Genomic DNA, 11,311 nt, shown 5'->3' with positions numbered 1-11,311 from the left:
TCCCCGCTGCCACTGGTGTGGAGGACAGGGGCGCGTACTGAACTTGGGGAGGTTGCGGAGCTGGAGATGAGTCGCGGAGGGAACCACCAGATCGAGATGGAACCTTTTCCAGGTAGTTCGAAGCTCTCAGTCCCGGGCCTGGTCTACCACCAGTGGCCGGGTGACCTGGCCTGGAACTCGCCCTTCTGGAGCCCTAAGCTTCCTCCTACCGCTGGCGTTGCTCTGGGAACCTTCAGGTTCCGCGCCTTCTGCGGGCGCCAGTTACCGGCGCTGTCCACCAGGTCTCGGCCTGCGCAGCGGTTGGCGCGCCGACGTGCGGCGGCTCTAGGAGCTCCCAGCCTCTCTCAGCCAGGGGCCTCCGGGGCGCCGCTTCCCTCCGGGGGCGCTCAGGTCCTATTGCAGGCGGCCCACAGAACCCGCCCGCCGCCACCCTACTTTGCCGCCGGCAACTGCCCAGCGGCCCGAGGGTCTCCTCCGCCAGCCCTCTTCCGCAGGCGATTGGACGGCGCCTAGCGGGCAAGGCTGGGAGCTAGGCACCGCCCACGTGCTCCCCGGGCCTCAGAGCCACCACGATTGGATGGGGGCGCCGCCAGTCATGGGTTGATAGACGCCCCGCCCCGCGGGGCTGGCCCGAGGCCGACTCCGCCCCGCCCGCTGTCGGCCCCGCCTCCCTCCTGAGCCTGGGCGGCTCGCCCGGCGTTCCGCCTCATTCGCTGAGCAGGTCCGAGAATTGTCAGCGCGCTCCGGGCGCCTGCTGAGCCGGGGCGGCCGCCGGGCTTGCCGCGCTACCTCCGAGGTGCCCACCCGACCCAATGTGCCTCGGTCCGCTGGGGCGTGAGCAGCCGCCGACTGGGGGCAACTTGGGACTCAGGACCCGCAGCAGAGGCGTCGGTTTGCGATCGGACTCGGCGAGGAGGGTGAGTGGCCGCGCGCAGGGCTAGCGGATCCTCTCCCCGCTGTTCGGCGGCCGGCGAGCCTGGGGACCCGACGCGTCCTGGAGCTCGTCTGCCGGTTGGTCCGAGCGTGGCCGCTACGGGGAGGTCAAGGCTGGGCAGGATTTACTCCGTGCCGGTATCCCCACTCCCGAACTTCTTGTTTTCAAAGCATCCCAACTTGGCCCGGGACCCGGCTCTGCGTACGCAACAACTTGGCGTAAATGGCATCACTAGGTGGGTCTGGGGACGGGTCCCCTACCCCTCTGCGGAGGCGACCCGGGGCTCTGGGGCTGCCTCGGTGCCGGCGGTGTGCGGACGGCAGTTCCTAGATGGCGTGAGGACGGGTTCCTGAAAAATTAACCGGCGCTGGAGCCGGTGCGGCGAGATAACCCGGCGTCTGTGTGAATCCGGAGACTGAGCCAACGCTCAGCCTGTTCTGGGTGGGTCTTCAGCGTCCAGAGAACTGGAGTGACCAGCCGGGTACTGTAGCAGGGGCTTCAAGTGCTTTGCAGTTATTGAAAGGAATTGACAGCACTGCTGGACATTAAACTTTGTCATTACTTTTTATTAGCACTTAAATCCATGTCCCTCCTGGGGTGCTCAGACCTCCACATCCACCCGCAAGGTGTGTCCGAAGGACTTGGTTAGGGCCAGGAGGGAGTTCTTGTCTGCGCTGGTCCTCAGAGCCCCAGAGAATCCTAGCTGAAACTGAAAGAGACTTGCCAGCCGGGTCGATGGGTGGGTGTTTGAGCACTGTGTCTTTAAGTGATGAAGTTGAGACAGAAACTGACAAGGTTAAACCTGATACTTCGTTTGTGACTCGGTCTGGGTTAGATCGTTTTCTTTTTTTCTCAATAATAGTAAGGGGATAAAACCATCTCGTTTCTCTGACAGCATTACATACCTGTAGTTTATATTATATGTGGACTAAATAGAATTCAAATACCATATTTTCTTTTAATTCTTGACATGAATGAGAGCTTGTTGAGAGTACTAGACTGAAACTTGGATGCAGAATTAGGGAATATTTAGATCTTTGAAAATATATAAAAACATTGAGATGTGTAATGGACATAGACACACATATATGTGTATACGTGGCGGTGTGTGGGTAACTATACATAATATTGATAGGTGAATGAAGTAGAAAAATATGAGGGGGAAACTTAGCCTTGAACTTCCCCTGGGTCACGAAAAAGACCCTCTGGATTGTGGAGTGTCTGGTGAGTGTATGTGTAAGCATTTCTGCATCTGCCTGGTCTGTCGGGGTCAGTGTATGTCCATGAACTTTACGAGCATGCAGTTCAATACCCCTCGGTGCAGATTCCTCGTTCTTGTTTCACAGCCCAACATCCACCAGTCGGCCCATCTGTTATAACATGTACACTTCAGTCGCAGCTCTTGGGTGGAGCGTGGGCAGGGGGTAACCCTTAGCAGAAACAACATGCTACAAACAAAGCCTGACTCTCAGGTTCTATTTTCATTCAGTATTTGGCCTGAACTTGGAATTTTGGTGAGAGAAAAAGGGAGAAGGGAATGTTTGCCTGTAGAAATGGCCAGCTGCCTTTTGTGAAATAATTATAGCATGATTTTGGGGTGGGGGTTATAGGAGGAAAAAAAATCCCTCTAGAAAAGAAATATGGTGCTTGTCACATTACCATGCAACACTGGTTTACAGCTTTGCAGTAGCATGTGTATTTGGTAACTGTTTTCTTTTGCTTGTTAAGAGAATACATTAAAACTGAATTGTTTTGCACACACACACAAAAAAACAAAACACCTTAATAGAAGTAAACAGAGCTTTATTGCAGAGGGTAGAGTTTTAAGACTGCCTTGGTAATTCTAATGAAACATGCTTTTAGGAATTTATAACTTGGGCATAAATTCATATTTAGCCTAATCACCAGTTGCAGTGATTCACAATTTATAGTTTAGAAATAATAAAAAGGCTTTATCACAAAAACTCTGATGACTAAAAATGTATGGGAGTAGTCTAACAGTTTATTAAGTTCCTGCAGCCAAGTGACTGATACTTTCAAAAAACTATAAATTCCTTTAATAACACAATTACTTCTAGTGACAACATAAAGGCAATATTTTTGAGAAACATAGTTAATGTTTTTCCCAATAATTTTACGATCACAATTACATTTTAATAATGCCGCTCATTATATGTGAATGAGTAAACTGGAATGGTTTTAAGAACTCATCACAAAAGGTATTGTTTTCAATTTTATGGTATATAAACATTTTGGGGAACATATGCAAAGTCCTAACATATGAGCACTTTTTAATTTCTGGTAAACTATGAAGACACAACAATTCTCTCATGATGATATGACTCATGCAGATCAACTGGGTTGTTCCTTAGAAATTCAGTTCTTAGGCAGGACTTCAGTCCTGGGGATTCGATTATTCATCTGGGGTGGAGCTTAGGAATCTGCATTTTTAACATGCACCCCCAAGTGGTTCTGATACCAAATATTCCCTCACCGTATTTTGAAAAACACTAGAATGGTGTTTATAATATAAAAGTGCAATAATAGCCTGTGAGTTGATTTAAAAAATAATTATTTAGAAATTTCCAGGTGGCATTTACTGGGCTCATGAAATTTATAGATAATGCTGTAACGCTCCATTTTCAACAATGGACCCGTTTTGTCCTGTGTTTGGAAGTGTTTTGGAATCTTCACCTATCCCTATTCCAGTTGTCCTCAGTTCTAAGGAAGTCTGTCTGGAGAAACAATAAGTTAAGATGCCCTCCCCAGTCTTAGCCCCTCCACCTACAACTTTGAGTCCATTGAGTATCCTGGCATGCTTTGCGGTGACTATGCCAGTCCTAATTTACATTGTTGGGCATTTCTCCTGGTGTGTAGAATTCTCATTTTTATAAGGCACCTTTGTCTCTTTAAAAACTGTTCTAGCACCAAAGTGCACACCTCAGCTGGGCTAGTACGGATTCATACAAGGTCAAGGATCTCCCTGGGAAGCTGAGTCTGTTTTGCTTGTTAGTCAGGAGAGTGTCCAGGACAACCCACCCAAGGGCTCAGGTATTCTTATTTTCTGAAAATCCCATTAATTGAGTAAATCAGTCTTCTCATTTTTACAGAGAAATATGTTGAGAATTGTTTCCTCTCTCTCTTTTCACTGAGATCACTGTGAATTTTGACTAAGTATTGCCAAGGAATTTTTATTTATCATTTGATACTGACATTAGGATTCTGTTCTGCCATTTCAGACAGACATAATTCTCCATAAATAAGGATTGAAACAGAAAGGATTTATCATAAGTTGCCCTTCCCTCTTTCTGTCATCCAAGTACCTAAAAAACTAAATTACCTTTCTCAGAGGTCAGAAGTGCCCAAAATATGTACTTTCCCGGGTTCCCGGGTGATGAAAGGATGTGGGCTAGGCCAGGGCACTGATCTTGGATTGTTCCAGTCCACTGGATCATCTCTGAAACTTGGATGGTGCAATTTCTGTGTAAAGAAGCACTTGGCAGGCATGTTGATAGGTCACTTATATTAACAATCCTTTGATGACAATGATGTTTTTCCAGTTTGTTACAGATGAACAAACAGCAGCCACGAAAGGGTACTGTTTAGATCCTGTCTTTCATATTCAAAGATGACACCAGTAAATGAAACATTGGCCTTGTGTTTTAAATTGTTTTTATTTAGCATCGTGGTGCTGTGATAAGGTTATGCTTAGTCATTCATATCAGCTACATTCTTTTTTGCCTTCAAGATTTTTTTAATATTGAATATAGCCTTGTAACAGTTTTCTTTAGAAAGTTAACCACTATATATGCTAACTGGTTCAATGACTGACCATAACTAGTCAGCCTTGACCCCGAGGGGCAAATAATTTGCTAAAGGTCACGGAGCACAAGGGCAGCAAAGTCTGCATGTGGGATTCTTCAGACCTGTATTTTAGCCTGTGCTGGTTTGTCTGCTGCCAAGTTAAGCTTAACATTAAGCCAATAATGTTTTTACTCTGGCAAAATAGAGTTGCTTATATTTTCTTTGCCCAGCTTCTGTTCTGCATGATTCGATGGACTTAGAAAAATCGAAAAGACTAATAAGGTTTGTGACATCTCTGGATCATACAAAGGGACTGATTCGTGCTCAGTTAAAGAACTACAGTTGAATGCTGCTTTTTTTGGAACTAGGCCACAGGTCATTGCAAGCTTCTGTGCAACAATTCTAAAAAAATTTTTTATAGCCATGGCATACTTTTGGCATCTAACTTTCATTTGACAAATTCCTTTCAAGTTTTTGACCCTTCTTTCCTTACCTTAATTCCCATGGTGAAATCTACTTGTAAAATATTCACATTTTAAGTCAGTCTTCCCTCCTGACATCTCCTAATGCTTAAATATCAGCCATTTTTACTGTTTCTCCTCCGAAATGCCTCCTCAGGCTCCTACTTTTTTTTTGCGGGGGGGAGTCTAGTAACATCCTCTAACATAAGACAGTTATTGAGCTATAGAAGTTTTACACTAGCTTCAGCTTCCTGGACTTAATAGCAGTAGTAAGAAAAAAGTGAAGGATGATATTGAAGTCATGTTGATATGTGTAAGATATTAGATATTCCCAGCTTACATTGTCAGTGGGAAATTTAAGATCCAGATGAATGAAGTGACAGATGCACTCATCTGTGGCCTCCAGACATGCTCCTGATACAGCTGAAAAATAGAACTGAAGACAGCATCCTGGGTTACAGGAAGAAAAACAACGTTATGCTCTGAGAAAAGACCTGGGCAAAAAGTGAAGGGTCAAAAGGGTCAGATGTGGAGTGCGGTGGGAAACAAATGCCCCCAGTAAAATGCCAGGCAGTGTGGTAAGGAATTTATAGAGGTGTAGTGGTTTGGGGTTTCTCGGGGGCATTGATTCTATTTTATATTGTCTTCACAACCTGCTTGCTTTAAATAATTTATTACAGCAGCAGGCCTTCCCCTGGTTAGTTTCTTTTTTATAACTTTTTCCTTCTCATCTCTGGGTCTAATCAGAGGCATATATAATAGTGTGGCTGCCCTGGAGTACTTAGGAAAATCCGTGATCAATATCACTGCATTATAAACCCATGGCTGTTCTGTTCTATTTTGCAGTGTTTTCTTCCCGGTTGTACTAACTCAGTATCTATGTTTTAAATGATATTTTATTAATCTTTACACAGTGAGACTTGGGGGCTTATTTTTCTGGGCTGGAACTATCTTTTGAGTAATCCATCCTCAGACCACCATTGATCTAATGATGTATTTATTGCATACTGTTGCAGCACTGGCAAGAAACCTGGTATGGTTCTAAAAATTTGATTAAAAAGAAATCAGGTTTTTGCAAGGCGTAGCCATCCAATTATGTTAGGAGCTGCCAAGTATATTTTATCCTAAATATATACACACATATTTCAAGTGAGCAAAGGGTGCTCTTTTTGAAAGCTTTTAAAACTTTTGTTATAAAATAGAATGAGAAGATGCCTCATAGTCAGAAAAATTATGAATGCACTCCTTTGCCCCAAAGGTGAGATGTAGTAATTTTTGGATTATACCCCTGAACACTTGAATAGGTAGACATCTCTTCTCTTTTTAATTGAAAATAATAAAAACAGTGGTGATCAGAACTAATTTCCAGTCCTTAAATGATGCTCCAGGTAATCATTGCAAATCAAAAGGAGCTGAAATTAATTAACAGATACTAACTTATCATGGGTAGTACCTCTTCTCTGCTTCGCTAACGAAAGTTAAGTTCAAATGGTTGGGAAGCTTTTCCATGTCCCCTTTGGCCTAATGAACTCTATTCTTCCCCTCTAGACTGGGAGCCCTTTGGCTTCTAGAGAAAGGCTATTCAAGAAATAGTTGCTAGGTACAGTACAGGCTACAAAGAAATCACAAGTGAACATTTGCAAGGCCTTAAAGGGATATGCAGCATAGAAATACTCGCCAGAAGTTTGAATGGTAGCAGTAACTGAATCCTAGTAATGGGCTTTTGGCTTTAGCACCAGTCTCAGCACTGTATACAACTTTTGTCCATTCTTGCCCCAACTAAATTCAAGGTCTGTCTGCTACATTCTTACCTGGCCTCCTCTCACTACCTTCCCGTCTGTATGCTTCAAGGATGTCTCCAACTCCCACCATAGTCTAGGCCATCTCCCCTGGTTTCTCTTTTGTTTCCATACCCCTTGTCATATCTTGAAAAGGCAGCTGACTCAATAAGTTCCACTTTGAGACTTGGGACAGCCTGATGTCATTTGAAATCACAGACACCTTGGTTCCCTTTGTCACCCAGTGCAGGTGACTAGCTAGCATTAGCCCTGGAAAGTTTGGCGGAGGGACTTTGAGGAGAAAGATGGTGCTGGCCCTGTGGGCTGTGACGGGGATGAAGGGGAATGGTGGTGGGGAATGATGGAGCACGGTGTGTTGGGGAAACTTGACATTTGTTGAGGGAAACTTTTTTATTTCTTTTGGAGTAATTCCACCAGATTTCTATTTTGGAGACTAACTTGTAATGGTTTTCATTTATGAATCTTTTCTTCAGGAAGCACCATCTGATACTCATGTTTGTCACATAGTCTGGTGGCTCAGGCAATCACTGGTCCTGGGAGCTGGGTGACTGAGGTTGGGCAGGACTGCAGACCATGTGTCCAGGTGGAGTTGATGGATCAGTCGAGTGAAGCATGACTCCTGATTTAGAGCCATCAGGCTAGCTTTTGTATATGAGCTCTTTGGGGGCTTTAAACGATTGCAAAAGATCAAGACCCCCAATGTTATGTCATCTGGAAGGCTGAGCTTCCTTCCACATAGATGCTTTCTTCTCACACCTTCTAGGACGACATTAGAGAATTGTGTGACTAAGTCTAAAGGGTAATGAGGTGTTCAAGGCCACACAGAAGATAAGCAACCTGAGATCCAGGTCATGGACTCTAAGGCTGGTTTCTTCTGAATCTTATGAATCAGGAGTACCTGGGCCTGCAGATCCCAGGGCTTGTGCTTTTATCTTGGGTTCTAGTGGTTCGGGAGGACCCGAGGGAGGTCCCCGGTGAGGGTGGAAGGCAAACATCTACGGAGCAGATGGGCCCATCTCTTTCTCTGTAACTATCCGACATTCTCCCTGTGGTGTTTTGCTTTGACATCTTCTGCTTTTCAATGTCCCAAATACCCAGTCTTCCTCTCACACTTGCATACTCGGACACGTCCCATAAACTGGGGAGCTCGGTCCGCAAGCTTTTATCTCTTCATCGCCTAAGTTTCCCAAGTTTCCCAGCTTCTCTCTTCGCTCATACTCCACCTTCCCATAATGTTCCCCCTTCTTTGACATTCTCTTGCTCTTCTTCCCAGGTAAGAACTCTACTTTATAAAAGGTCTGTTACCATCAGTGTCACTGTTAATCGTTCCCCTTAGAGAATAACTGCATTGTTGCTGACCATTCTCAAAGGACTCTCTTAAAGTATTCCAGTGTATTTTTCCGATGGGATCTTACATGCTCTGATAATCTTACACAGTACAAAAGTCATTAGCCTCACAAAATCTCAGTTTTCACCAACCTTACCCATATTTACCAGGGCCACCCCCTTACCTATCTAATCACTTTTATCAACTCCTGCTCACTTTTCTATTATCACGAAACAAGATCCCAAGCGTCTACTACCCTGTTTCCCCGAAAATAAGACGTCCCCTGAAAATAAGACCTAGCGCATCTTTGGGAGCACACCTTAATATAAGACACTGTCTTATTTTCAGGGAAACAGGGTAGTAACAGATGTATTATTTATAATCGCAACTGAGTATACGAAGCTTTCTACAAACCCCCAAAACAGTTATACACAGAACAGGGAAGAGCAGGCCTACCCTGATTTCCTTAAAATTAGGACATGAAGTGTCTTTTGTTGATAAATTCCTAATTTGTTGTTCTGACTACCCAGGGCATGTTTCTTTTCTGAGGTTGGGTTATTGCCTTGTAGCTGATGTGAACATTGCCTTCAGAAGGACTGCCTGTGAGTTTCAGTTTTCTCTTCTTCATTTGTTTTAGTAAGCTTTTAGGTATTTCAGGTTGTTTTTTAGGAGCTACCTAATTAAGTTACATTGTTTCTAACTTTTCCTGTCCCTGGCAGCATCTCGCGAGGTAGATGTCATCCTCACATTGAATGAATTCCACTCGTGCTGCAGATTAGTAATGAAGACGGTAAGTGGAGTCCCGACAGTGACCCCTTCAAGAACTGAAACACCATTTACTATTCTGTTTTAATTATGGTCTCTTAGCACCTTCTCACCGGTGATAATGTTCACCCCATCTTCTAAGTAATGCTTCTTGAATACTATATGAAATTATGAGATCTGTGTGCATTATATTTTATGCTCTTCATTATGTGCTAAATTTATAATTCTATAATTTTCTTGTAGGAAAAATGCTTATTAGACTGGAATCGTTCATTTGGTTTCAGGCCATACTGCTTTGTGTTCACTGTGAACCATGAGACATTTGTGTGATCTTTTATTTGACTCTCTTCCTGACCCCACCAGCAGCTCCCCAAGCAATAATCCTGCTCCATCATCATCAGTTATTATCTATGACGTCTTTGTAAAATGGGTCCCTAATACTTTCACTTAAAAAAAAACTCTGCCTAACTGAAAAAAATAGCCAGTATCATTTGATGATGTCTTAGCCCATTCAAGCCGCTGTAACAAACACCTTAGACTGCGTTACTCAGAAACTGTAGAAGCGGATTGCTCACAGTTCTGGAGGCGGGGAAGTTCCAGATCCAGACACGGGCAGAGCTGACATCTACTGAGGGCCTTATTCCTCGTAGATGGTACTTTGTACCTTTTCACTATAACCTCATGTGACAGGAGGGGCTACTTAGGTTTCTGGAATCGTTTTTATAAGGGCACTAATCCCATTCATGAGGGCAGATCCCTCATGACCTAATCAGTTATCAAAGTCCCACCTTCTAATACTACCGCATTGGAGATTAGAATTCAGAGTATGAATCTGGGGCAGCTACAGATGTTCACAGCACAGTGGATGGTCAAGCTCTTTTGCTCCATCATTTTCGTGCAAGTCTGCCTCCTCCGTGGGAATCCCAGGACTGTACCTCTTCTCTGGGTGGCTTCTCCCCCTTCATCCTGCTGTCCCAGAGTAATGTGAAGCTGCTTTGCTTCCTTAACATCTGCTCTGTGGCTAGGATCAATGATAGTGCCACAAGCCCTGATAATTACATTTGAGAACCTAGAGACGGTGCTGCATACCTCATTGCCGAATAGCACTATCATTGCCTCTGAAGTCCACCCTTCAAAGCAGTTTTGGAACTCTTTCTGGAATGACCATCAGAGTTGTCATTGTACGAGGTCTGATAATTAAGTTTGAGAACTTGCCAGCGTACACTGACATTGGCAGCACTATACAGACAACTCCATAAGGTTTCATAACCTTGATGTATCAGTGTCTCACAACTATGTTTGTGTCAACAACATGTGGCTGTGTCTTGCTGAGTGGCATTCATTATTGTTGTTGCATATTTTTGTGTGCCATACCATGACAGCCCTGATGGTCATTCCAGAAAATGAGTGTATAGCTTCCCAAGGGGAATACTTCCAAGTTGATCATAATAATATTCAGCAGTGAGGTATGTAGCACTTTTTCTAGGATAAGTTTGTGAACTTAATTGTCAGACCTCATATGTGATCTCTGTTGAAACTTATAAGTGCTATAACCTATGTGATTGGTATTGACCCTCTTATAATTGGATAAAGGACAAGTTGGCAGCCTTATAAAAAAAAAAAGACCAGTGAAAAGTGTGCTTCATTTAGGTCTTGGGAGAGGAATAGATATCCCAGACAGTGGGGGGTAAAAGTTAAAGTTTTTAGATAGGTAGAAAAAGCCACAGACAGAGGGATCATTTAGCACTGCCTTCCCCCCACACTGAAATGCCATCTTCTGATTGTTCTGATTGCCATCTTTGAGGGTGTTTGCTTATGAGATTTTCTGGGTGACCCTGGCAGTGTTATGAATTAAAATGCTATCCCAGGATTCTAAGAGTTCACTAAGCTAAAGTCAGAATCCTAGTTCCAGCTTTAGACCTTCCTGGAGACAAAGAAATAAGGGATGTTTTCAAATGGAGATCCCTATGTGGAGGTGATGCAGCACACTTTACAAAAAGAAAGACTCCAGCTCAAACTGACATAAGCAGTAAGGAAGGTAAGTATCTTATCTCACGTGAGAAGTAGGTCCGGTGGCAGGAATGGTTGCTTCAGTGGAACAACGACATCATCAAGGATGCAGGTTCCTTTATCCTGTCTCTCTTGTCCCCAGGGACTGTTTCTTCCTAAGACTGGTTCTTTTCTTATTTGCAAGATGGCTGTAGCAGTGTAGATGCCGTTT

General features: G+C 44.1%; 1 protein-coding gene across 2 annotated transcripts in view; it reads left to right on the top strand.

The window, feature by feature from the left end:
- The first annotated feature begins 640 nt into the window (after nucleotides 1-640).
- The window catches only part of MARCHF3 (membrane associated ring-CH-type finger 3), a 150,836-nt gene continuing 140,165 nt past the window's right edge, over nucleotides 641-11,311 (top strand). Inside the window, exon 1 of one of the 2 annotated variants that reach the window (XM_053566087.1) lies at nucleotides 641-917. The gene's annotated coding sequence lies outside the window, so the exon portion shown is untranslated. The other variant, XM_053566089.1, reaches the window with a different exon arrangement.

The sequence above is a fragment of the Nycticebus coucang genome, chromosome 17 (genome assembly GCF_027406575.1).
Source record: "Nycticebus coucang isolate mNycCou1 chromosome 17, mNycCou1.pri, whole genome shotgun sequence".
NCBI lineage: Eukaryota > Metazoa > Chordata > Mammalia > Primates > Lorisidae > Nycticebus > Nycticebus coucang.
Note: the sequence above shows the minus strand (reverse complement) of the source record. Positions and strands in the feature narration are given on the sequence as shown.